This window comes from Pezoporus occidentalis, unplaced genomic scaffold (genome assembly GCF_034315485.1).
Source record: "Pezoporus occidentalis ecotype Australia unplaced genomic scaffold, CSIRO_AGI_Poc_V1 ctg44, whole genome shotgun sequence".
NCBI lineage: Eukaryota > Metazoa > Chordata > Aves > Psittaciformes > Psittacidae > Pezoporus > Pezoporus occidentalis.
In genome coordinates, this window is record NW_026915769.1 from 211,854 (window position 1) to 238,077 (window position 26,224).

A 26,224-nucleotide genomic window follows, 5' to 3' on the forward strand; every position below is an offset into this window, starting at 1 on the left:
GAGGCGGTGCGGCGGGAGGAGAGGAGAGGAGAGGGGGGAATTGGGGCTGCCGGTTGCGGGCACCGGCGAGGTGGGGCTCGGAGGAGGCGTTTTGTGTTGCAGCGTGAGGGAGCGCTCGTTCGGGAAGTGCGCGTTCGAAGGGAAATAAGTACAATTCCAGCGCTTCCTCGCCATTTCCCCTCCTTCATCGCCGGCGGGGACGCGGCGCGCACCGCCTCAGCTCCTTAGAGCGGGGTGCTGAGGGAAGGAGGTTGAGCGTCGGCCTCGCCGGTTCATGGTGACGGCCGGGCGGTGAAAGGCAGTGCCTGACTGCACCTAAGAAGCATTCCTGGCCGTAGCCGGGCACGACGGTGTCAGCCGAGGCCTTGCGGAATCGCTGCGAAAGTTAGGAGCCCGTTAAAGTTGTGCGGCTTTTGCCCGTTTCTAAATAGGATGCTAAAGCTTTAGTAATAGCTACCGGGATGCTGTGTGTGAAAGTTAATGAACAAGGGGGAATTGGGGGGGGGGGGGGGGGGGGGGGGTAAAAGCAAATTAACAACTTCATAGTGAAGCCTCTTTTCTTATTAAAAGGCCAAAACCATAGTTCCTTGAAATTGAAAGGCTTTCATGTCGATTGGTGTACTAGTGTCATTTATGTGCCGGTGTTACATCCCAAGCAGTAAGAGTTGTTTGAAACACGTTGCCAGGTCTCAGACAAAGGTTGTGAACCTTGTTCCTAACAAAGCTTACTCCGAGGGTAACTCCAGTGATGCCGACTGGTTCACGCAAGGGATTAATTTGGCCGGTTTCCCTCCTTAAATTGGAAGGTCAAAAATAAACACGTCGTGTCTACACATCTGGTGTGCAAAAGTTTTAATTTAAGAGGCCGGAGCTTTGTTCTCGGCAGTGGCGTGTGACAGCTTCCAGCTCTTCTCATTCTGAATGTGCATCTAAGGGGCTCTGCTTTCAGGCTGCATCCAGCTGAGCATCCAAGGCATTAACCCTCTGGGGCTGTGCTGTCTGATGTAGAAAGTGTGTTCTTGTGATAAATTCACCTCAGTGAGCCAAAGCCCCTGTGGGGGTGTTCGGGACTACTCCCTCACAATGGGGTGTTGAGACTTGGGTGGAAAACAAACACATCTTTGAGCTGTTGTGTGAAAAATGGTGTCTCTTCAGGCAGACACTGCAAAAGGTCAGACAAGCTTTTCCTGTGTTCTGAAACGAGTTGTTTATGTCATTGAAATCAGTGACAAGTCCTGTGGGCTCTGATGGGAGCTTCTATAGGGGTACTCCTGGGCCACGGGATGGTATATATCATTGTGAATAGTGCAGAAAATGAAACTGGGAAACTATGATCCCCATTTCTCCTCTCACAGGAATTTAGGTGTTAGTAACCTGGTCATTTTTGTGTGTGTGTTTAATATTATTAGATTGTTTCCCAACAGCCTCATTAAAAGAGACTCTTGCAAAAATACATGTGACGATATAACATGAAATCATCTCACAAATTAGACTTAAACTGGGGTGATTCAGTTTGCTTATTAAGTAGGTTACCTCACATGAGCAGATGTAAAAGCAAAAAGAGAGACCTGCTTTCAAAGAACAAGTAGCCTGGTGGTAAAACCACAAGCTCGGGATGTGGGAAACCCACATTCCCATCTGTGGTGTGAGAGAGGCAAAGAAAGGATTTGAATGCAGATGTTCGGTGACTGAGGTAAACGCCCTGATCAGCAATTTCAGGATGGCTGGATCTCACTTTCATATTTTCCCCCCCTCTAGGAAAACTGTTTTGAGTGTTGTGGTTCTTCCTCGTGCAGTGGGAAAATGCCTGCCTAACAGGAAAACTTGCCCAGGTCTGAACATAGCACTGGTGCTCCACACACAGCTTTGACTTTTTGTTCTCATCTACAAGGCTTTGTATGGGGAGATGCTGCTCGTCCTTAAACCCACACAGTCACAGCTGGCATCAGAAGCGTGTCTGGAGAGCAGCTGCCTGTGGTAGAACCTTCTCTGTGAAAATTTCAGGTCCCAGTGGTAGCTTGAATTGTCATATCTCCATGTGATCTCAATGAAATGTGCCAACAATCATTCTCTGTGTCCTGGGAAGGGAAAAGGAATTGTTAGGGTTCTGGAAAAAAGAATGAAAAGTTTGGTGATTATTTCAGTTTTTGTGCATGGATTTGCTTATAAATGTCTATTACAAAATTGTTTGCTCTAATTAAATTTTGCTTAGAAATATCTTCTCAGGTTTATGTGTGAAGACCTTTGAAAATAAGTTGAAATGAACGAGCTGATGAAAACCGTTAAGTTCCAACCCATACACTGCAGCAATACAAAAGCTCATGAAAAGTCAACACAAGCAATGCTAGATTTTGTAGAAGTGCTGTTTTGAGTTATTGACTCCATTTTAGTGCTTATTTCAGCAGTGCAATTTGTACAGCGGATTCTGAACACAGGCAAAGAAGATGTATGTCCTCAAATCCAAAAACACTTCAGTGTGCTATGGCTAAATACTCTTGTTAAGTTAAAGCATATTCATCAATTAAAAGGCTTCTTCACATTTGCATTAAAATATTCCTGTCCAAGTCTTCTGGATCCTCTGTGGATATGGATCTTAGGGCAAATCAGCTCCCTACTCTGCCAGGTTGCTTTCCTTCTGATATCAAGCACTAGGCCAAGTATGATCCCGTCAGCCACATACTGACACTACTCTGATTTGTCCAATTATAAACAGCATACAATAAATCCAGTGACATTTAAATTTTGAGAATACATGAGCTTTCACCACCCATCAGCAGTTGGGGGGGGGGGGAGGAAATGTAAAATACAGCTCCAGCCTCAAGAAGAATAGTGAGCTTTCCCTGTTAACAGAGAGTGTCAGACAAGCTGAGACAAGAGTTGATTTTCCTGTGGCTTTTCCTGGCATTGAACTCTATGCAAAGCAGATGCAAAGCCAATGCAGAGTTACTACAGGAGGGTAAGTGGGTTTGTGCAACTTCAAGTTTGCCTGCCATGAATTTAGAATATTATTACTAGTAAAGAAAATTCTTCTGTCACACATAGACAGGCCAAGGGTCCTGGGCTGGTTTAGCCAGCAGTGAGTGATGCAGACGTTGTCAGATAACCACCAATACAGATTCAGTCCTGGCCATGCACAAGCACACAGTTACACTACAGCTGGTTTGGCCGGAGGCCACAATACTGGCACAATACTGGCGGTTTCATGCTTTTAGGCCAATGTTACAGCACTCAGTGGAAGGATAGACACTACCTGATCAGCCTGCGCATGTGAACTGTTTACATGACCAAGTTTGTGAAGAGGTTTGATTTGGCTGCATGGGTTTGTATGGGCTGTGTGTTTTGTTTTATGCAGGCAGGTTATTTTGCTCTGGTGTAAGATTCCGTTTGTTACCCAGGAGCAGCATTTGAGATATTTTGGGATGTTCCAGCCTTCAGTTTTTACTTTTCCTCTTCTCCTCCCAGGAAAGACCTTTAAGGAAGTGCTGCCCACTTCATGATGCTGCCCTGTCACTAAGACCACATACAGAAGAGTTTTCTTTTTAAGGCCTATCTAGAGCAGCACAAGCTTTTGTCTGCTGCCACAGCGGGATACAATTATATTCCCTAAGACTTTTAACTTACTAACTCTACTCAAGACAGGATCTACAAGACAGCATATAGTGAAACATGTAAATATTTACACCCATAGATAAATATCTCTAGATATGCAATTTTAAATATGTGAGTTTATATTAAAAGAAAGGCTATAGTTCTCATGGGATGTTAATTTTTGTGCCCTAACAAATTTCATATAGTGGTATGGACCTCCTAGTGTAGAGGCCCTTTGACATGCATAGGTTGAAGTTTAATATAGATGAACTCCCACAGAACATGAACACCACATGTATGGACTCATACTGAATGTGAACGTGTTTTGCCTTATCACTGCAACTCCATTTCCAGCTATCTGAGGAGCCTGAGAAATCCACAGACCCTAAACCAAAAATGACTTTTCAAATGCTCAGCTACACAAAGCACAAGCCTAGGTTCTGTTCCTGTGGCCTCAGTGGTAGCTGGGTTGTCCACTATGCACTTTAAACACAGGAATAGTGCAAGGTCATAGAATCACAGAATCATAGAATAGTTAGGGTTGGAAAGGACCTTAAGTTCCAGCCCCCCTGCCATGGGCAGGGACACCTCACACTAAACCATGTCACCCAAGGCTCTGTCCAGCCTGGCCCTGAACACTGCCAGGGATGGAGCATTCACAACTTCCTTGGGCAACCCATTCCAGTGCCTCACCATCCTTACAGTAAAGAACTTCTTTCTTATATCCAATCTAAACTTCCCCTGTTTAAGTTTTACCCCTTGTCCTATCACTACAGCCCCTAATGAAGAGTCCCTCCCCAGCATCCCTATAGGTCCCCTTCAGATACTGGAAGGCTGCTATGAGGTCTCCACGCAGACTTCTCTTCTCCAGGCTGAACAGCCCCAGCTTTCTCAGCCTATCTTCATACGGGAGGTGCTCCAGGCCCCTGATCATCCTCGTGGCCCTCCTCTGGACTTGTTCCAACAGTTCCATGTCCTTTTTCTGTTGAGGACACCAGAACTGCACACAATACTCCAGGTGAGGTCTCACAAGAGCAGAGTAGAGGGGCAGGATCACCTCCTTCGACCTGCTGGTCACTCTCCTTTTGATGCAGCCCAGGATACAGTTGGCTTTCTGGGCTGCAAGAGCACGCTGGCAGCTCACGTTTAGTTTCTCATTGAGTCACTGAAGAATGAGCTGCAGCAGTTGCTAACAAGAAGGTTCTTCAGAGTGTACATTAGTAGACATTATTATTCATGGGGCAACACATGAAGAAAGTGATAAAGTTGTTTTGTTTTTTTTTAATCCCTTAATTACAGCATGTTATTCTAGACTGTAAGATAAGCAGAGTGTAAATGCTGCAGTTGTGTCTTTCCCCACTGCAGAGCAGATGGAAGTATGCAGCTATGACAATGCAAATAGCATTAACTGCTACATAACCTTATATTAACATTTTGTTCTCCCAGCACCATATGCAAATTCACTTGTACCAAGTGTAACTTAGAATCACAGAATGGTTTGGTTTGGAAGGAACCTTAAAGCTCACCCAGTTCCAATCCCCTGCCGTGGGCAGGGACACCTTCCACCAAACCAGGTTGCTCCAAGCCCCCTTCCAACTTGGCCTTGAACACTGCTAGGGATGAGGCAGCCACAGCTTCTCTGCCTCACCACTCTCACAGGGAAGAACTGCTTCCCAGTATCAGATCTAAATATCCCCTCTTTTCAGCCGAAAGCCATGACTTCTTGTCCTATCACTACATGCCCTTGTTAAAAGTCCTTCTCCAGATTTCTTGTAGGCCCTCTTTTAAGTACTGGAAGCTGCTCTAAGGTCTCACCTGAGCATTCTCTCCAGCCTGAACAACCCCATCTCTCAGCCGGTCTCCATAGAAGAGCTGATCCAGCCCTCTAAGCATCTTGGTGGCCCTCTCTCTGGACTCAACTTGTTATGTTGTTTACAATATTATCCTAAAAAATATTACTGCCCCACAGTTTTAAAAGCTGCACATCTGGCTTGAAGATGAGGTCCTGCAAACCTTCCATCTTTAGATGTAGGCACTAAGGAAACATCTTTAATGCCTTTTACTGCAACCGCATTAGATTTGTCTTGAATGTGACATGCTAAGATGTACCATATTACTGGTATTTGCAAACAGTTTGACTTTTGGTTTAATTCTGCTGTCTCTGACTTTTTGAATATAGTTCTCTGCTAAAAATGGGGTGGGGAGAGAGGAACGGTTCAACTGTGAACTATTCTTTAGAAAACTGGATGCTTTTGCCATCCCACTAATGTCATCTGGCATTAATTAACATAGCATCTCTCTAATTATATTGTCAGCATAGAGCCGCTAAATTAAAAGACAAAGAGAATTGTTAAAATTTCCCAATTTAACTTTGGTATTTCTTTTAAAGCATAATTTTTCAAGTTCTGTGTATATAGGAAATCATCCAAAGCCCACTGAAGTTAATGGGCTTCATTCCAATTAGGCCCAGAAACGTTTGGAAAATTCAGTGGGGTGTCCAGATTCCCTCTCTAAACTAAGCAATTAGATGCCTCATTCCTATTACCGGCATCCACAGCTCAGCTTCCAAAACTGCAGATCTAAGAGGTCTTTCAAGGGACTGAAGACTACCTCATGGGAGAAAAGGACAGCATTGGACACATGCACTGCACCTATGCCTTCTGGGTGCCAAAAAGAAACCCTGTGAAGGAAGGAGTTAAGTAAGTGGATCTCTCCTACCAGAGACAGCATTGAAGAGCAGTGGCATGGGTTCCACACCACACACTTGCAGTGTGACAGGGGTGACTGCAGCAAAATGTAGTCCTGAGACATGCCAGACATCTGCTCTTCAAGTGGAACCTGTGGGAACTGAACAGAGGGTGCCAGCCCCAGTGTGACCCCACTCCTCATAAGCAGCTCCTGCCTCCCTCCTGTGTGCTTTGCCCTTCCCATCCTCATGGGGCTCTCCTGATAAATTCTGTCTCTCTTTCTTCAACTGGGGAGAACTGTGAAGAATAACTAGTGCCTGAGCAGAGCTTGTGCTCTCTCCAGAGCTGAGAGGCCTTGAGCAAAACCTTTGATTCCAGCTAAGTCCATCCTGCTTAATGGCACCCTGTCCTTCAGTGAGAGGAATCCATGTGTGCAGCTGGGCCAGGCCGGGAGCAACACTGAAGTAAAACACTGAATTTGCCGTTTGGCATGACTTAGAGCTCAATCCTGCTCTCAGTGAATGGCATTTCTGACACTTTCTTATGCCTGGGTTTACGCATTAGCATTGCCTACCTTTCAGCATCAACAGGCTCCGCGCATATCCCTTGGTAGTATTAAAATCTTTGAGATCTAGCTGATTTCTGCCTCGCCAAGAGTTTTATTTCTCTGGAGTTGAGTAAAACTATACATCTCCCTGAGATGATCAGAAACACATGGAAAAATACTAAAATGGTGCATAGAGAGAAAAAGAATTAAATATTTTCTTTCCAGGACAGCTACTTTTTTGCTGCAGACTTTTTACTTCAGGAAAAAAATAAAAAGTCACAGTGTTGTCAGCGCTTTGGAAACTATGTCCGTTTTTCCACACCAACAGTCTTGCCTATTTTGCCTAGACCTGTAAGCCGAGCATGTTGCTACAGCTCAGGACAATGCACAAAGACATCATGTTTTTCAAACCAGTAAAAAGCATTCCAGCGGCAGTAGCAGTTCACATTTTTCTTGGACAGGATGTATTTCCCCAGCTCTCCTGGGAAACTGGAGGCAGAATCCCAGGGTAGCCCCCCTCACTAACTGCTGGGCTGGAGAGTCAGCTCCTTTTGCAGATATGAACCTGCCTGGGAGACTCATCCTTTGGAGATGCTGGACAAATTGCAGACTTTGGGAAGGCTGGAAGCCCCTGATATCAGTAGTCCACACACTTTTCAAGCAGCAGAAGAGCTCAGAGCCTGAAAATCTGGGACACCTATGCTTGCAGTCCAGGGAACTGCCTGGTGGGTTTGGAGCCCAAGACCCTGGCAAGGCAAAGGGCAGGCAAGCAAGAAGCCTAACTTGAAATCACCAGTTTCACACAGCAAGTTCTGTTTGGCAAATCCCTGTTTCTCGATTGGGACTGTTTTCTGGATGCAGCTGTTTGCCAGCTGAAGCTTGGTCAACACAGGGCTGCCTTAACTTGTGCTGGGATACCTTGAACACAGATGGCATGGATCATGCTGGCCTCATCTTATGTAGCTTCCTCTATGGAAGATGTGCTGCTGCTCCTTCTGTGAAGAAGCACATGTGCCTCGCTGTGGTATCTTCATGACCTGACAATGATTTTCAATCACTGCTGTCCCAGAACCTAAAACATGGCCCATTGAATGGTCTTTTTTTGCCCGTCTAAATCATGCAGGATTGGACTCCCTGTGCCCTGTGATCTCTGCATTCATGCACACCAGTGCCAAAATATGTGTGGGCACGGTGCATTTTTGTAGTCTATGGGGCGGAGTCTAGTTGGAGGCCTGTAACTAGTGGAGTGCCTCAAGGGTCAGTACTGGGACCGGTATTATTTAATATATTCATCAATGATTTAGATGAGGGAATGGAGTGTACTATCAGCAAGTTTGCTGATGACGCTAAGCTGGGAGGAGTGGCTGACACGCCAGAAGGCTGTGCTGCCATCCAGCGAGACCTGGACAGGCTGGAGAGTTGGGCAGGGAATAACGGGATGAAATATAACAAGGGAAAGTGTAGAGTCCTGCATCTGGGCAGGAACAACCCCAGGTTCCAGTATAGGTTGGGGAACGACCTGCTAGAGAGCAGTGTAGGGGTCCTAGTGGACGACAGGATGACCATGAGCCAACACTGTGCCCTTGTGGCCAAGAAGGCCAATGGCATCCTGGGATGTATTAGAAGGGCGGTGGTTAGTAGGTCGAGAGAGGTCCTCCTTCCCCTCTACTCTGCCCTGGTGAGACCCCATCTGGAATATTGTGTCCAGTTCTGGGCCCCTCAGTTCAAGAAGGACAGGGAGCTGCTGGAGAGAGTCCAGCGCAGGGCAACCAAGATGATTAAGGGAGTGGAGCATCTCCCTTATGAGGAAAGACTGAGGGAGCTGGGTCTTTATAGTTTAGAGAAGAGGAGACTGAGGGGTGACCTTATAAGTGTCTATAAATATATAAAGGGGGAGTGTCACGAGGATGGAGCCAGGCTCTACTCAGTGGCAAACAATGATAGGACAAGGGGTAATGGGTGCAAACTGGAACACAAGAGGTTCCACTTAAACTTGAGAAGGAACTTCTTCTCAGTGAGGGTGACAGAACACTGGAACAGGCTGCCCAGGGAGGTTGTGGAGTCTCCTTCCCTGGAGACATTCAAAGCCCGCCTGGACACATTCCTGTGTAACGTTATCTAGGTGTTCCTGCTCTGGCAGGGGGATTGGACTAGATGATCTTTTGAGGTCCCTTCCAATCTCCAGCATACTGTGATACTGTGATACTGTGATTTACAAGGCCACTAGAATGAAAGTTGTGGGGTTTTACAAGGGAAAGAAGCAAGCATGCCCCCATGTTCCCAGTCATGGGTCATTTGAAATATCTGGTCTCAGAACAGATTATTCTGTAAACTGAAAGCCAATCCTGAATATACCATATTTTGTGCTCACACCTCTTGGTTACATAAAGCATTAAGTTAGATGGGGCAACCCCTGTGGCCAGACCCTCCCACTAGCATAAGGGGATATAGTGTGTGCGAAGCGATACTAGTATACCCTGTTGCAGCCAGTTCTGGGCTTCCCAAGGCTTTAGGTGAAACTGAGGTTTGAAATTCAAATAATACTATAACCAGAGTCAGAGAGGGCCTTGCCACTTCTGTGGTGGGAGACAAGGATGTGCAACTGGGACAAAACCTCTGGGAAGCTAACTGTCTGATCCCGTTGCTGCCAAGGCACACATGGGGAGGCATAAGACAGTGGTTGTACTGCTGTGTATGGCCAGTCCCAACCGTATTAATCATCTTTATCCCATAAAACCAAGCTCTTACTCAGCACAGCAACTTCCACAAGCTGCCACAGCCGTGGGCAAAAAGACAGTGGGCCACACTGTTCCTTCCTTTTCCCTTACCATCCTGGTCTGCTATCCTCCCTCTACATCTATAGCCAGCCCAAATAAATTTTGAATGCTAATACATGTATTTTATATCAACCTACAAAACAATTCTTTGATCTCATTTTAGAGCTGTAGTTGCTCCTATGATATGAGGGATAATAAATAAATAAAATAAATACAGGAAAAAGTAATACATATCTGCAGCAGCAGCAGTTTGATTCCTCACACATACACACACTCCAATACTAGAATTTCATTATAAGAGAAGGTCACCGTACTCAAGATCACAGGTCCTACTTTGCTGTACTATAATTCAAGTTTTCATCCCATTTCATTTCAGGAGATTCCACTTTATCAGCTTCCATACTCAGAATTACTCGGGAATTGCTGCATTTACTCCAGATTAAATTGGAACAAGTTATAGCAAAATTTGTCTAATGGTGGTTAGTAAGTCCAATAGCAGCATATAGCCTTAGGAAATGCACCTAGAAGCACTGCAAGGATGTGAATATGGCAGGAAGCATTGCTGAGGTGTAACACGTACACTCGGGAATGGTTCCAAACATAAAAGGAACTTCTGCATATAATCACAAGGGTGGGATTTTTAGGATCACTTGCTCTTGCAGAGGCAGCTAAATAGATCCTGACACAGAGTACCAAGGAAGGAAATGTACGTGTTTATTTTTGAGTGTTTGGATCATTGAATAGAAAGCTGATAGAAAAATGGAAAACATGCAGCAGTAATTTATTTCTAAAGGGAAGGGGGAGAAAAGTCAAGGAAATTTCCTTACAGTCTGCTTGGAGCCAGGTTTTCAGCTGGTGTAAATCTGCAGCCTAGGTTAAAATTATTGGAAGCAGCTCATGTCCTATATCAATAGAAAGCAAAAAAGCAATGTTGGTTTACATTAGCAGGTGATTTGAGGCCCTCAAATCGATTTGATTAGAGTCAACATTACCAGAGTCCTGCATCAGGGTAAGACCAGGATCTGCCCCAGGATCAGAGCCAGTTCTCATATGCAGTGGAATTGTGCAGCCAGGTAGTGGCTCCTGTCCCCTGTTACATATGAATAAACCTCAGCCTCCTCCCTGACAACGTTTAAATAGAACTTGAGCTTTGCAATAACGATCCCATTTGCTTGTCGTCTCAACAGCTTTGCAGACAAAAAGTGGATTCTTTGTGACCTCCTCAATATGTTTGCATTATCAGCTGCTATATTTTTTATTACACATCATTAGATTTGATGCATCAAGACTTCTACACAGCTTGCCCCTGCTCTCTAGGAATTTCACAAATAAATCACTGACATGCACTGCAAACTGTCAAAGAGCTGCTGACATACTCTGCAGTAGAAAGGCATTGGATAACCTTTTGCACTAGACTGCTATTTTTAAGTTCTTTAATAAAGAGCACGATTGTTTTTGAAAATGTATGGCTATGGTGAAAGGAGTGAATGGTTTGCACATGATGTATCACACCCATGAAAAGATTCTTCATAAGAAAGTTAAAAATGCCAAGCAGTAACCACGCACACAAAATTGTTAAAGATACTCTGTGGGTTGAAGCTCTCCTCTTTGTCTAAGTGCTTAGAGCTTTCTGAGCAACTTTTATGAAACAGAGCACAGATATAAAGTCACTTTCCCACACCACGAGGTCAGAAACTTGGACAAAGGTTTCTCCCATTCGAAGGCAGGGATGGAGGAGAGAAAGGGGTGCTGGATGTGTCTAAACAGCTGCCTCTCAGTTTTGTGAGTGCCCTGAAAGGAGAGGATACCAAAGCATCTGTTTCTTGGGACAAGGCCATGGTGTTTCTGCAAAGGGGAATGGACTGCATGCTGTTTATAACCACCCTTGTGATAATCAGCAAGTGTCCGTATGTTCTTTAAATAGACACATTACCCTAAGGAAATACCCAAGTCAGCACCTCTGTATCCTGCTGTTAGAGAGGAAACCTGACCTACAAGGCATCAAAATTTGCTGCTGCTTGGTGAAGCGGCAGAAATATTTTAGCTAAGGCCTGACTGCTGCTTACTTTACTTGGAGGGGTAGCTGCATCACACCTGGTTCAGCTCTCCTGTATGTCAGTTTTACTCTGGGGTTACTCCAGTTATTTAGAGGAGTTGCTCCACAATTACATAGGTCTCAAGGAGGAGGAACCAAGCGTCAAGGAACAGCTTCCTAAGTAAAACAATAAGGATATTGTGAATGCTCCATCCCTGGTGGTGTTCAAGGCCAGGTTGGACGAAGCCTTGGGTGACATGGTTTAGTGTGAGGTGTCCCTGCCCATGGCAGGGGGGTTGGAACTAGATGATCTTAAGGTCCTTTCCAACCCAAACTATTCTATGATTCTATGAGTCTCTATGATCAAGTAATTGATTCATTTATAGATTTCTTCATTTATTCTCACTAATTGCTGTTAAATATATTTGGAAATATATTTCCAAGTATTTGTTCCAGGAAATCACTGCTCTTTTATCTGATACTCAAGTCCTACAGTATGAATAATGCAAAACCAGACAAGACAAACCACCAGAGAGCGTGTTAAGCAAAATGAGGATAGAGTTGCAGTTGATCAGAAGAACAGACAAGATAGTCTTCCTCCTTTCTTAATGCCTACAGAACAAAGCTCCATGCTGTAGTTATTTTAAACTGACATGGTGCTTGGGACAATAATTCAAAAAAGAGCTGCACTGAAATATTTATCTCTAAAGAGGTCTTCGTAACCAAGTGACATCTGGAAATATGTAACTTCAGAAATGTTATGCAAGTTCACATCTAGAATAGAGAAGGAAAAGACTGAAAGTCATTGAAAAGGTGTTGTGAATTATACTATGAGAGTAATCATACAGCTGCATTTTGCTATCTTAGTGCAGTCAGAAACTTTGCAATTATAAATAATAAACAACACGGAGATTAACATGCTAGATTTTTAGCACAGTATTTTACATCAGTCAGGTTGTATAAGCTAAGGTGAGGATATCCAAGTCAATGAAGCTACATGGGAACGACCCTATTATAAGTGAAATCAGAACTAAATGTAATAATATATTGTTAAAATGTCATTACCACCAGACTGGGGGGAAATGATTTTTTTCTAACACTTTATCACTTGTCAGATTTTGATCAGGCTTTCCTGAAAAATGTGCCATTTACAGAAATAAATATTTTAGAGGAAATGCAATAAATAAGCCAGTTTAGTGTTGCAGGAGATGTACCTGGGATGCACATACACTTGAAGTTTTGATAAGACTGAGTCTAGGGGAATCAGCTTTACAAACATACCTTTTAGCCTGTAAACTGCTACTAATTCCTTACGTTGTCCTCCTGCCATAAGGCCCATCTCTACCCCAGATTTGCCCTTTGAATTGTTGATTTTCATTCTCACTTTTTAAAGACAGCCAAATAACTCCCCATGAACAGCTGACATGTCACTTAATTGTGGCAGAGAAAACTTCTGTATCTGGCACTGCTCCTTGTCAGTGGACCTTTCCTGGAGAGGTCAAAGGCTGAAAAGTGCTGCGGTTAAGGAAGAAACATGAGTCAACTGGTTTGTCACCCTGTCAGCTCTTACACTGCTGTGTTCACACTCACATTCGGCTTGAGACTGAGCATGACTGAGCTGTGGCCAAGCCATACTTCTGGCCACATCTTAAGTGTGTCCAGATGGCAGGCATCCCTGCTCCTCACAGAGGCAAGATAACTTCAGTGGCAGGCCAGGGGTTCTGACTCATGCAGCTCCCACTGAGAACAGCAGCCACCAGAAGGTATAGCAAACTATGGACATGACAGCACATGCCAGGGACAGAAGCAGTGGCATCCAGGGGACAACCTCCATTCGGTCTCTAACCTGCCTCTGTGGGAAGGCTGAACTGAGACCTTACCGGGAGTGGGGAGCAGCAGGGCACTTCCCTGCAGGGCACTGGAGATCCTGCAGGAACTTGGCACCAGCAGTAATGCTGATGGGTGACTTGAGTCCTGGCTGTGATTGCATGGGAGGACATGGGCCTGCTGTGCCTCAGATGTGGCACATAAGCCTGGCTCACAAGCATGCTTAGGGAATGCCATTTACATACAGTTTGGAGCTTTTTTCCATTTGGATTCAAGCAGTGTTAAAACAATCTGGAGAAATGAGAATTGGGCTAAACCGTGTAGACACGTGTGTGTTTAATGTGGACTTCAGTGTGTAAGCTGCTTTTTCACTTAGCCCAACTGGAAGATGTAGTCTTTTGTCATCGTTACAAATGTTAACTTGTGTTTAAGGAGCAGAGACTGTATAGTTGTACACAGGACATAGCCAGACTATTAATGAAAGCTCCAAATGTTTCCTTTTTCTTCTTGGAACCAGCTCGCTACTGACTAGGATGAGTTACCATAGGCACTGTGTAAGTGTTTGGAAGCCTTGCTCACAACAGCTGAGAAGGGACATAAGGATGTGGGCTCCTGAGCACACTGGCAGCATGGGGCTTTGAGGCTGTTTCCACAGCTATTTAACAGGGCAGGACCATTTCTGTGGCACTTTACACATGAGTCTTTGTGGACAGGGAGTGGCTACACACATTCACAGATCAACCTGAAAGGGACAATCATGATTCATTTACACTCTGTGTTTCCAGTAGGTCCTGTGTGTGGGTTAGCAGCCCTCTGTAATCAGTAATCCCTTAAGCCATTGATAGGCATGAGCAATGTGACTGCCGTGGTTTGCATTCCCTATGATCACAGACGGTGGCCAGTCTGACCCCTCATCCAGCACAGACCAAAGCTCACCCAGAGCTTTGTCTGCAGCAGACTCTGAGCTTGTCTGTGAGGTTGTATACGCCTGTAAAGGAGTCACCCTCTAGTGCTACTAAATCTTTCTTCATGCCGTGGAGTGATTTAAGCTTTGCAGTATAAAGGGATAAAGCCAGTGAGGCAAATACATCCCTGTAGAAGATACATTTTTTTATGTTCTTTTCCCCAGCATGCTTGCCAGGGAGGGTTCACCTGCCACCACAGCTGCCAATGCAAGGAACAGCTCTCTGAGAGGAGAGCAATCTGCTTCCCCAGGGAGCAGGGATGGGGCAAGGGGAAGAGCGAAAGCCTGCTCATGGGAAAGGCAAGGATAGCAATAAATCAGTGGAAGCATATGAACTGACAAGTATATTTTCTATCAAGAAGTGAAAAAACCACAGAAATATAACTCTGCTTTTTGTGAAGAAAAATTCTTCATATACAAAGAATGTCATTTACTGACTTTTGAAGAATTCCTCTAAAATTCCTATTGAGCATCACTGCTGGTAAAGCTTATAAATCTGTTTGAGTTCCAGGAAAGGAAGATGATATAGGACTGCAAGATGTCATTGTACAAATGGTGTAGTTCACCAAAAATAAGACCCTGAAGACTTACTCCTGTCCTCACCCTACAATTATGGGGAGGGAGTGACTGTGGGCACCGTGGGGGTAGGACACCATAGAATATATTTGGCCTCCAGGCAGTTCTCAGAGCACCTTGACATACATAATTAGTGAGGATGCCTATGTTTATTTACAGCTTGTGGTTGTGAAAAAGAGAACAAAGAGATTTTGGGGTGGGCAATAAGGCAGGAAATGAATTTCTCCTTTGCTTTTTTTCTCAGATTTTCTATCGCAGAAAAAAGTAGAACTCCACCCCTATCCAGTTACATCATTTAACTCAAGTTCTCTTAACAGTTAACTCAAGCTATGCAAGATGACTTTCCTACATTCCCTTTTGCCTTCTACCTTTCCATTTCGTTCTTGCTGTATCATCTTAAAGACAGAAGATCTTACAATTCCAAACAGTTTTTGAGAGCCTATAGTCAGACTGACAGAAGGCAGGAGGGAATGAGCTTAGCTTGCTATTTTTCTCAATAGCTCTCTTTCAGATGAAAATTCCTCTTTGCCACATACAGTCCTAAATGAAAGGGTAATTTCTGATTTGCTTTCACAAGCCTTCTGATTTTCTTCCACTTTAGTCTGCACATGTCTCACAGATATTTCTCCAGCCCCTGATCCTTATGGACCAGTATCATCTTACATTATTCTTACATTTTTAACAAAGCTTTCCTTTTAACAGAGAGATGATCCCTACGAAAAACTCAAACCTAAGCTTCCCTGAGCTTTGTGAGAGGACTCAGCCTGGAATTTCACTTTTCTGTAGTGCTCAAGTCAATATTTTCCTGTGATATATATGTTTGTTTGTTTTTTTTTTTTGGAAAAAAAAAACCTTGGTTGGGTTAAAATTAACATTACTTTTCTAAAATATAAACTCATGTTAGCATTTGAACCTTGTAGCTTATGACCATCCTTTCCTTTAAATGTTAATTAGTAAAATATTCACTTACTGAAGGCAGAAATAAAGGCTGTGTGTATGTATGTAATCAAACAGTACAATTAGAGTGCATTACAGAAATCTGATTCAGCTGAGTTTGTTCAGGCGTATTCTGCAGTTCCTTTGTTTCAAGTGAAACCTGGCTAGGTGAGTAATAAATTTATATCACACTCATTAATATCCAGTAATCAGATAGTAAAATCGTACTCCAAAGGTCTATTGTGCAAGACACTGTACAAAGACATAGTTCCTGCCTGGCAACTCAGTAAAGGCAAAAGGAAGAACGAATCAATTTTAACAGAAGACTTTAACATGAAGCACAGGTAAGGCAGCGCTGGAATTCCCACTGACTTCCCTTGATTTCAGATCACATGCATCCATATCACATGCACACATATGCACAGAAACTGATTCCACCTATGTTTCTAGATTAAAATGTTTTACCTAGATGCCCGTCTTAGAGTGGCACAGTATATGCACAGCAGTGTACATGATCAGACCAAAAGAATCCAGGCTGCACTTGGCAATGAAATCAGTACCTACTTTGCTTAATTGCTGCCACTCTCCTCAAGTACATTTGTGCCTTAACAGGTGTATTATGACAGAAGCAGGTAGTGAGGGAAGATCTATCATCTTGAACAGAAGTAGAGGATTAGATTGTAGAAATAAGATCTTTGTTGAGATTAACAACCATGTATTTTCATTCAAACAAGCTGTTCTGTGAAAAGGAGAAGGAATTTTGCTGTTTGAATTTTCTGGGTTTAGTGTAAGCAGACGTACTCAAATCCTACACTGACTGCCTGAGCTACAAATGTAAAACCTAGCAAAGCAAAGCAATGTGGGCTCAGGGTAAGAATGTATCTTTTCTGTAGCAGCATTTCAAGACCTAGTTCTCACAAATTTTTGAAATATTTTGTGTGGTATTTAATTAAGTCACAACAAGACTGCCTCCTCAGCCCTTAAGAGATGCTATTGTCTTTGTCAAACATGCCTTTTTGAAGCATACTCCTTCAGTGGTAAACTTGTGATAAAAACAAGCATGAAAGACAGAGAATACTTTGAATGAATTAAACATTCTGCTTTTGTTACAAACAAGTAGCTCAGCAACTTGTGGGAAGTGCTAAAAAGTCTAATGCATGGAGGACAACTTTCAAACTTACGCTTAACTTAAACTTCAAACCTAAGCTAGGTGTCCTACCCCATACACAAACATTGACCGAAACCATTTGTGTCAAGGCTAACTTTCAGACACAGAATTTTATACTTAGATCTAGCTTTTATTTGTGAATGCTTACTGTTTGCCCTTTAGCCTGTTATGTAGTAACAGGAGTAATGTTAGTTTCAAAATCCTATCCAAAATTCAGCAAACAGATGCACTCTGCTTACCTAGCTTTGCTACTTAGTTTCAGTTAGGAAAAAAAAACTATGCTGATGTTCTATATTGCTGCATTTTACGAAGTTTGTACAACATAAATTCACTGTCAAAATATGCTCTACTTCAGACACAGCCACAAAAGTGGGTGAAAAACTGCTCCGTATAGTGTACATCAATGGCTCTGCAATCTCTTTATGTGCCGGAATTTCTATAAATGACGTATAAATGTATTTGTTCATTTAGTGGCATTTCTTTTTGTGGTTTATCATCTCAGGCTAATGTAAGTGGTTATGCTACTGCTCTGCATTTACAAATTGGGGTATGAATAAATAACAAACTGTTTATACTTTCATTTTAAAATTCTATTTTCTAGCGGCACTGAAAATGTGTAATGTGATGAAGGTTGAAACCACAGCTGAGGAGAGTCACTACAAAGGAAGGATGCACATGGCTAAGTACTGGGTTTATAACATCTTGCTTGCAGATACTTCCTTTTGCAAACTTGAATGGGAGATGAGGGAAGATCCACGTTACAGTTTATCTGAACCACCACAGTTTGCAGAGAAGGAAAAGAGTGGGTGGGAGAAGAGGAAAGGGAGGGGAGGCTGGGGAAAAAAACCCTCAACATTTCATCTGTTGTCTATCTATGTTCCAAATAGAGGATTCTCTGACCTACTGATATGTAACTCATACTAGCAATTTGATACCTTGAAAATATTTTGCACAGACCTGATGATGTTACGGATATTTTCCCTCCACCTCCTTTAATAAACAGTGCCATCGGATGATTTTCCTCTCTTAGCCTGAGTCATTTCCTCTTCCGTTGCTTCAAGTTTTTTAGCCTACAACTGACACTAGCTACCTCTCCATCACGGGAGTCCTTGAAGTCTCTGTCCTCAGCTGTAGTTAGCTTGCAAGAATCAGGCATTACTGTGACACTTGCCAGGGTATGAATTTAGTTATTGTGGTTTAACTGCCCACGTGGACACTTGTTCTGTACTAAAAGTGCCTCTTTTGTGGTTTAATTTGATCCATTTCCAAAGTAGTCTGTGCTAAAGCCACATGGACTCATCTTCATGGAAAAATAGCTTGTAATAGCTTGTATTCCTCACTACCTTCTAGGTGGAGATGGTTATTTCCACCCTAATTACATTCTGGAATTGCTTACTTAAATCTTGGGTAGTTTTACATTAAAAATTCATTTTATCTCTATTATCTCTTTTATGATACCAACTACCAGCAACTTTATCCAGATGCATAAAACGCAATCTTCCCCAATTTCCCTTTTTTCACAAGTGTTTTGAAATGCCTTCAGTGAGTGACATTTTACAGACTTTACTGTAATACCACAGATAAAACACAGCTTTTTAGCAAATTTAAGCTGATGAGATGTTGCTATAGAAATACTTCAAACACAAACAGCTTTAATCTGCAGCCATTGTGATGGGGAGGGGAGAAATGACAAATACTTACAACTCCACAACTCCAGAAAGCTGCTCCAAACCAACAAACAAAGCTCTTGAAGGGAGCTAGCACAGATCCAGTTTTTCCTCTGATATGCCCTTTTCTTCTCCCAGCATCCCATCTAGGCACACCTGTAGGAAGTGGAAGCTGAGCCAATTCTTCTGTAGTTCCCATGAGTGCAAGTCCGTGGTTTTGGCATTTATGGCTGAACCTGGCAGGCAGTATTATGACAGCAGCAGGTAGCAGGCAAGGAGAGCCAACATTTAAGGCAATAGAGTTTCAGCAGGCAGAGCTGGAGGAGCCAAGAAGGCAGAGGCAGTGCATTAATAGTGATAGACTGCAGCTTCTGGGGCATATTCAGAGGAAGGGGTTTGGGCTTAGGAAGGAGTGGTGTGTGCTGGTGGGAAAAGGGCTCTGGAGGAAGGATAATCCTGGCAGGAGGGAGTGGAGAACTAATTGGAAGGGCTCTGCAGCAGCAGAGGGACAGTCCTCTTTTCGGCAGGTGGTGGTAGGCAACAGAAATACTGGGGATGGGAGCTTAGGCTGAGATGTGCAGGCGGGCTCAGAGACAAGTGGAAGGATAGATGGGAAGCCAGGAGCTCAGACAGAGTTGATCTGCCTGGGATATACTGCTTCCCAGGCATTCCCAGTTACATCTAAGGTCCAATGTGAAGTGAGTAAGGTTACTTAATACTACCACCATATCAGTTACCTTTGCCTTCCTCATCCTCATTTTTACTGTCAGAAATAAGGCAGCTCAGTTCAGAACTCTGTGCTTACTGCTGGTGGAACTTCTTGAATTTTGGGACCTCAGCAGCAGACTTGAAAGGACTTGCTGCAGCAGGCTCTGAGGAGTGCTGGGCCTCCCCAAGAGCTGTGCGAGCCACGTATCTGTGCACAAAGCTATTTGTTAATGACTCTGTTCACTTCTGGATTCAGAGTTGAACATGAGCTAGACTGGGACCTGGAGAGTATGAGGTACCATAAAGACAGCTTTATGTGCTGGAAAACCACTGTAGTCCAAGGGGTTTCAGGCTGTGGTAGACGGGCAGGACACCTCCCCTTGGTACCCTACCAAGAACAAAAAAAGAGCAATGAGATGTTCTCGCCAGGAGTTCCACAGGCCTAGAGATTGAAATCTTTGTCCCACAGGGCTGTAATTTTATTTGTAGAAATGCAACTAAATGGACTCCTGAGCAAACAGTTAAATACTGCTGCTGCGATTGCTCAGGAGTCCACTTACCACTGTGTCTGGCATCATCCTAAGTTTTCATTGTTTCATGGAAAACCTTTGGAACAATAACAGAATGATAAGTTGATGTGTGGTGTTTTTATGTTAGAGAGCTTTATCTTGTAACAACCTGAGTTATGACATATTTTTTAAAAGCATTTGTCTATACCTAGCTTTTATAGGCAGTCTTTACATGAGCTGGGAGGCAAAAGGGACAACAACAGACTCTCACCCTCAAACATAAAGGAATCATGTGGATCTTGGCTTAGGGATGTTCAAGTTAATTTCTACTTAGGTGATAAATCTATTTTTCATGGATTTGTAACTTGGCAGTCAAAGCATGCTTGAAGACTTGAATCTTGGCAGTCAAAGCTTTCAGATCAGGAGAATATTTTTAGCAGTATTTTATTAAAATAAGAAAGAAAACCACAGAAGGTTGTTTTTAAGTTTAGAAAGTTAAAGAGAGAGTTTTAAAAAGCATGGATTGGGTCACATTTTGACACCCAAGTGTTTTTTTTCCCTTAAAGAAGAGCAACAAAATCCCCATCCAACCTGCTTCCAGCTTGACAGAGAGTAAAAGTTATTTCAGATTTATCTTTTTTAAATTGCCCACAGGCCTATTTCATATTCAAGAGTAAATAATCCATCTCAGCTAATAATCCTTCTGTCAAACTGAAATCAAGGCACTGTTGTGAGTTTTAATGGCTATGTTTAATGAGCAGACTTTCAGCTCATACAAGTCATTGTAGCTCCAGGAATTCCAATAGAACTACATCAGCTAGCACTTGCTGAAGATGTGGATAGTAAACATATACTACACTACCTCCCTCAAAACACATGATGGATTCAGTCATACTGAGGCAGTAATTAAAGTAATTAATACATTAGGAGAAATGAAGAACCAAGAGAGAACACCACTCAGCTCAGCATGCCACGTACAAAAAGCACTGGGACATTTTTGGTCAAGCATACTGGGGCAAACACTCTGCCACAAAATCTTTGGGTTTACAGTTTTGCTCAACCTCAAAATTACAGAGGGGCTGAGTCAACCCTGACAGGATTTGAATTAGTGGTTCCAGGGAGACTAGGAGCTAAGCCACTGGGTATAGCTAAGCAGGATGGGGGAGAGGGCAGAAAAGGTGTGGAACAGGCATAGCAAACAGGAAGGTCCATTTCTGGTCTTTGACTTACACTCTCTTGTTTGCTTCTGCTGCACAATCTCCCTTCTGTGATTTAGACTCCCTTTAACACGGAGGGCCAAATTCAGCTCTGACTGCTAGTGCTAACCTCTTTGTGTTCTACCATCAAGGCAAAGGGCATTTTCTTGACACTAAGAGAAATTCAGGCTGGGTATAAAACCAGTTCATTCCATCAGCTCCTAACCCCAGACCAGGAAATTCTTTAGGACACTGACTGGGTCACACTCTGCAACAGAACCACCCCTGTGAGAACATTTTATAGAAGCTATGGGATTAAATACCCTGCAGCCAAATTGATTCCAGCTTTGCAAAGTTTTAAGAGAACAGGACTTTGACAGATTTAACTCTCACCACAGGTTCTACATTCAGGTCGGCTTTTCTAAGGTGATCAAATCAGCGTTTAAGAGCAATTCTCACTCCTTCACGCACTCCGAAGTGGCCTTTTGAGTTTATCTTCAGGTGTTTTACATCCAGCAGTGACTTTTGTAGGCCCAAGTACTGTCTTAGTCTCTGTCCCTCCACCCATGCTCCTTCCACCCTTGTCCTCCCTCCCCAGCTCCTTCCTCCTGTGGCTGGGTTCCCCTCCTCTGAGCTGTACACACCCCATTAATGATTTCTGCACATCAGCCCTTCCAAGCACACATCCTTCCTACAGCATGTCACATAATGCACCTCCCATTCAGAACAACAGGCCTTTTCTTCAAGCTTGTCTCCAGTCAAACAGCTTGGTCTGTACACCTAGCCACAGACCAAAATAGAATAGGGTAAGGAGGGGGATGACTAGTCATGGCTTGGGCTACATTTTGATGGGCTGGGTTTCATTCACAACAAAGCTGTTGGGATAGTTGTTGGGGTATTTGCAGCCTATCTGCAATTTCCAAGGAAGGTACACTAAAGGAGGTTGATATGTGCATTCACTTAAAGCAGAAGGTGTAGTTCTGCTAATATCATTTAAATGGAGAATCTCACCACTCAGCTATTTCAGCCAGCCTTTGAGCTGCTGCTAGAGTTCTCTCAGCTTGTGTCTAGGTATTATATAGTCCTCCTAGCTGTAGTATTGGAGCACCTCCCAAGTATTTAAAAACAGAAGTCCCAGTAACAATCTTCCTTTCTTACTTGGCAGCTAAAAGGAGAAATACTTGGCGTAACTTATACATTTGTTTGCATATTCATGAGTGGGGTTGAGTTATTTGTTGATGTGTATATGGGAAGAATTAGGTTTCTCTCAGTAAGTTGAAAAGATTTTAGCACAAAAAATGACAACTTCAGAGGCAGTTGTCCATGTATGCATACTACAGCTCAATGAACTGCCTTGTACCCCCTTGGATTCCCTAAGTTTTGCCTAGAGGACAAAGGTGTGGTTAAGGACAAGATCTGGAGAGCATCCTTGTTGTTAATTAGCTGCTGGGGTCTCCACAATATGAAGAACTTTGTGTCTTCTCATTTCTGTTTCTGGGCAAAGCACACCACTGCTTTTGAAACACTTCTATGCTTTGGAAAGCCTTTTAAAAGACCCGAGGAGCCCACCCATGTGGCACAAATACCAACTGTTTATTTGTAGAGGTCTCTAATAGAATGCTCCTCACCCCCACACCCTTTGTCAGCCAGAGTGGCTGACTGCCATGGGATGTAGTTTCTATCAAGAGCTCAATGCATGGATCCCAGATGTGACTGTGCATGAAGTATGGTCATCAGTTCACACATCTATACATTTAGGGAGGACACACCTCAGACTGAGGTCAGTGCATTGCTGAGAAAGGCCAGAGAGCAGTTTAAATCTTCATGGGTTACTGATTTATCAAGCCCAGAAGGAGACTGAGCCTGTGTAATCAATGGGAAACGATACGATCAATATTTCCCGGGGGGGGGGGGGGGGGGTGTGTGGGGTGGGGGTGGGGGGTGGGGGTGGGAAGGGTAGAAATGGAGGAATTCCATCCAATTGCCTGCTTTAAATGCAAATTGGAGGCAACAACAGATTACACGAACAAATGTGGGGAGAAATATGAAACCTAGAATATCTTCCCAGACAGATTTTCCTATCTGAAAACAATCTAAAGACATAGAATGTACTCTAGGACTGAATGTCCAAATGTATTTATTAGGAAGTTTCTACAGCTTGTCAGCTAAATGTAGGGAGAAAGAGCAAGGGGTTTTTGCTCTCCAGGCACGCCTGGATATCACCTCGTCCAACCCTCTGATCAAAACAGGGTCACCTAGAGAAGTTGCTCAGGATCATGCCCAGTTGGGTTTTGAGTATCTCCAAGGACAGAGACTCCACAACCTCTCTGGGCAACCTGTTCCAGTGTTTGATCACTCTTACAGTAAAAAAGCTTTTTCTTATGTTTAAGATGTATTTTCCTGTATTTCAGTCTGTGCCCACAGCCTCTTGTTCTGCCATTGGCCACCCCTGGGAAATGCCTGGCTCCACTTTCTTATATCCTCGTCAGTTATCTATACACACTGATAAAATCCACCAAGCTTCCTCACCCCAACGCTCTCCGCCTCTTCTTGTATGACAGATACTCCAATCCCTTAGTCATTTTAGTGGCCCTTTGCTGAACTCATGCCAGTATTTCCATGTCTCACTTACTTAAACTGGGGATCCCAAAATTGGGCTCAGCACAGGTGTGATTCATCAGTGCTGAACAGGGAGGAAGGATCACCTCCTTAAACCTGTGGTAACATTCTACCTAATGCATTCAGGGAGGCTCTTGCTTTCTTTGTCTATCAGATATATTGCTGGCTGACAGTCAACTTGTCCACCAGCCTCAAGTCCTTTTTTGAAAAGCTACTTTCCAGCTTGTTGTCCCCCAGCCTGTACTGGTGCATGGGGTTATTCCTCCCCAGCTACAATACTCTTTGTGACACATGGGATCTGCAAGCTGGTATCTTCTGTTCCCTGAGAAACCAAAACAAGCATGTCTTAGGATAAGCAGAAGCATACCTTTCTCTCCCAAAGGTTTCCTCTGCAACTGTGTGCCACCTCCCTGGAAGAATGCTGCTTCTTGAAACTGTATTTCCTGCTAGCAAAGGTGTACATTCAAAATAAACAGGGAAAACCAAAACTACTGTAATTGTCCCTTTCTGGCACTGAAATACTACAGCTATCTCTGGAGTTATCAGGAACAGACTGTGATTCATGCTAACTGGCAAACAAGCATAGGTCCTATGCAACTCTACCACAACCATAAAATCCCTCCCATAGGTCTGGGCTTCTGGCATTGTTCTGTCATGATTAATGCCAGCCACCAGAAAATACTTGTACATGGACTTCTGAATTATGGGACATAAACAGTCCCATGTGGACCACTGGAGATATACTGGAGAGCTTTTGGATAGCCTGCAGAAAGGTTTTGAGCTGTTGGGCACAGTGACAGTATTCTAAGTATCCTGATTTTAAGACTGGCACTCATGCAGGTAGTGTGTATCTTGATGGTAACCCTTACCTTGCAATTGCCTTTAGCCACAGCGAGGTAAAAGCAATTAAGAATATTAATGTACAAGATCCAAAATCCATAACATATTGTAAAGATTTATAAAGGCAGAGGTGACAAAGAAGACAGAAAGAAAACTGTTTATCCCATGATTAAATCCTTAAGTTATCCTCCTTTCCCCTTCCCCTCATAAACTGATAAACCGTAGATCCACTCTTAACCCACATGGTCAGGATTGTCCTTGTGCACACTCCCTCAGGCAGCATTCACAGGTGGTAGAACCATACAGCTCTGTAGTTCTACCTTTGTTTGGAGTTTGCCTGGGGACTTGCCTGGATTCACATCTTACACTTCTTCCATCTTGGTCCTGCTTCCAGTCATTGGAGACCTCTTCTTAGAGAACTGATTTCAGACCTCACCTCCTGAAACTGTACCTGTTTTGGAAATACTAATCCCTTTGACAGGGCTGATGTGTCACAACTGTCCCTGAGGAGGTGTAAAATGCTGTTTCTCACCTGACAGGACCAAGTTCCATACTCAAAGAGGGCCATTTCCCCACACTTGAACTTGGTTTTGCTGCGAATATGCACATCCCAACCACACTTAAGACACTTAAGACAGACAACTACCTATGCAGGCCTATTTTGAGCAGTGCTAGCTCCTAACTGAGATTTCACACAACAGTAATTGATTACGTTAAGCAATAATATACAAGGGAAAGCTGAGAAACCAATTCTGGGTTTGGTGGTGTTATTTGCAGGTGTACATTGTAAATTTGCCAGGGCAGCTGAAAAACAGCATGTACCTAAATTTAACACTTAATACCTCCTTATTTACAAGTGTAGAGTGGTGCCTTGATTTTCCCTCCTTTCACATGGCTGCAGTTGTATGACTGAGCAAGATGCAGAACAGTTTCCTCTCGAGTAAATTTTTTTCCCTTGATAATAATATTGAACGCTTAAATAGCACTTTTCATCCACAAGGTGCCTCACTAGTGTTAATACAATTAGCTAACTTAATTCTCCCTCCTCCTTCCCCCTGAATGTGCATAGAACAGGCAAAATAAAACACCAAAGGAAGTGTTGAGAGTCACTGGCATCTAGTCCTAAGGCTCCCTTACACCCCCTACAAAGCACAACTATTACAGCTGCAGCTTTGTAAGCACCTTTTTATAAAAGCTTTTGTTCTTTATCATCCAACCCGTTGAGCAAATATCTTCTGGGAAGGAACACACTCATGTTTACCTTTCTCTATGTGCCACCATCAGCGCTACCCAAAACCCAGACAGACATGAAACAGGTGCCAGAGTTGCATATTTGAGTCACCATCAGTAAAGGCTGACTCATAATTACAGTGAAGGTATAGTCTGTTTTCAGATCTTTTGGTAGAGAGGTAAAAACTAAATGTCACATTAAAAAGAGGCTGTCAGCCTTCTAGGTCTCTAAGGAAACAAGGTTTGACAGTAAAAATAGGTAATGATATTATATCTGGCACGTTTTTTAGAAATTGTGACTCCCAGACTTCACACAAATCAATTAAGCTTCTCTCTGCACCCCCTACAGA

The 26,224-nt window shown here is 43.4% G+C and overlaps 1 long non-coding RNA gene across 1 annotated transcript in view; it reads right to left on the reverse strand.

The window, feature by feature from the left end:
- Positions 1-837: 837 nt before the first annotated feature.
- Positions 838-26,224, reverse strand: part of LOC134172047 (uncharacterized) — a 39,404-nt gene continuing 14,017 nt past the window's right edge. The window contains exon 2 of the long non-coding RNA XR_009967811.1: positions 838-2,078. This is a non-coding gene — a long non-coding RNA (uncharacterized LOC134172047). The remainder of the gene's footprint in view (positions 2,079-26,224) is intronic.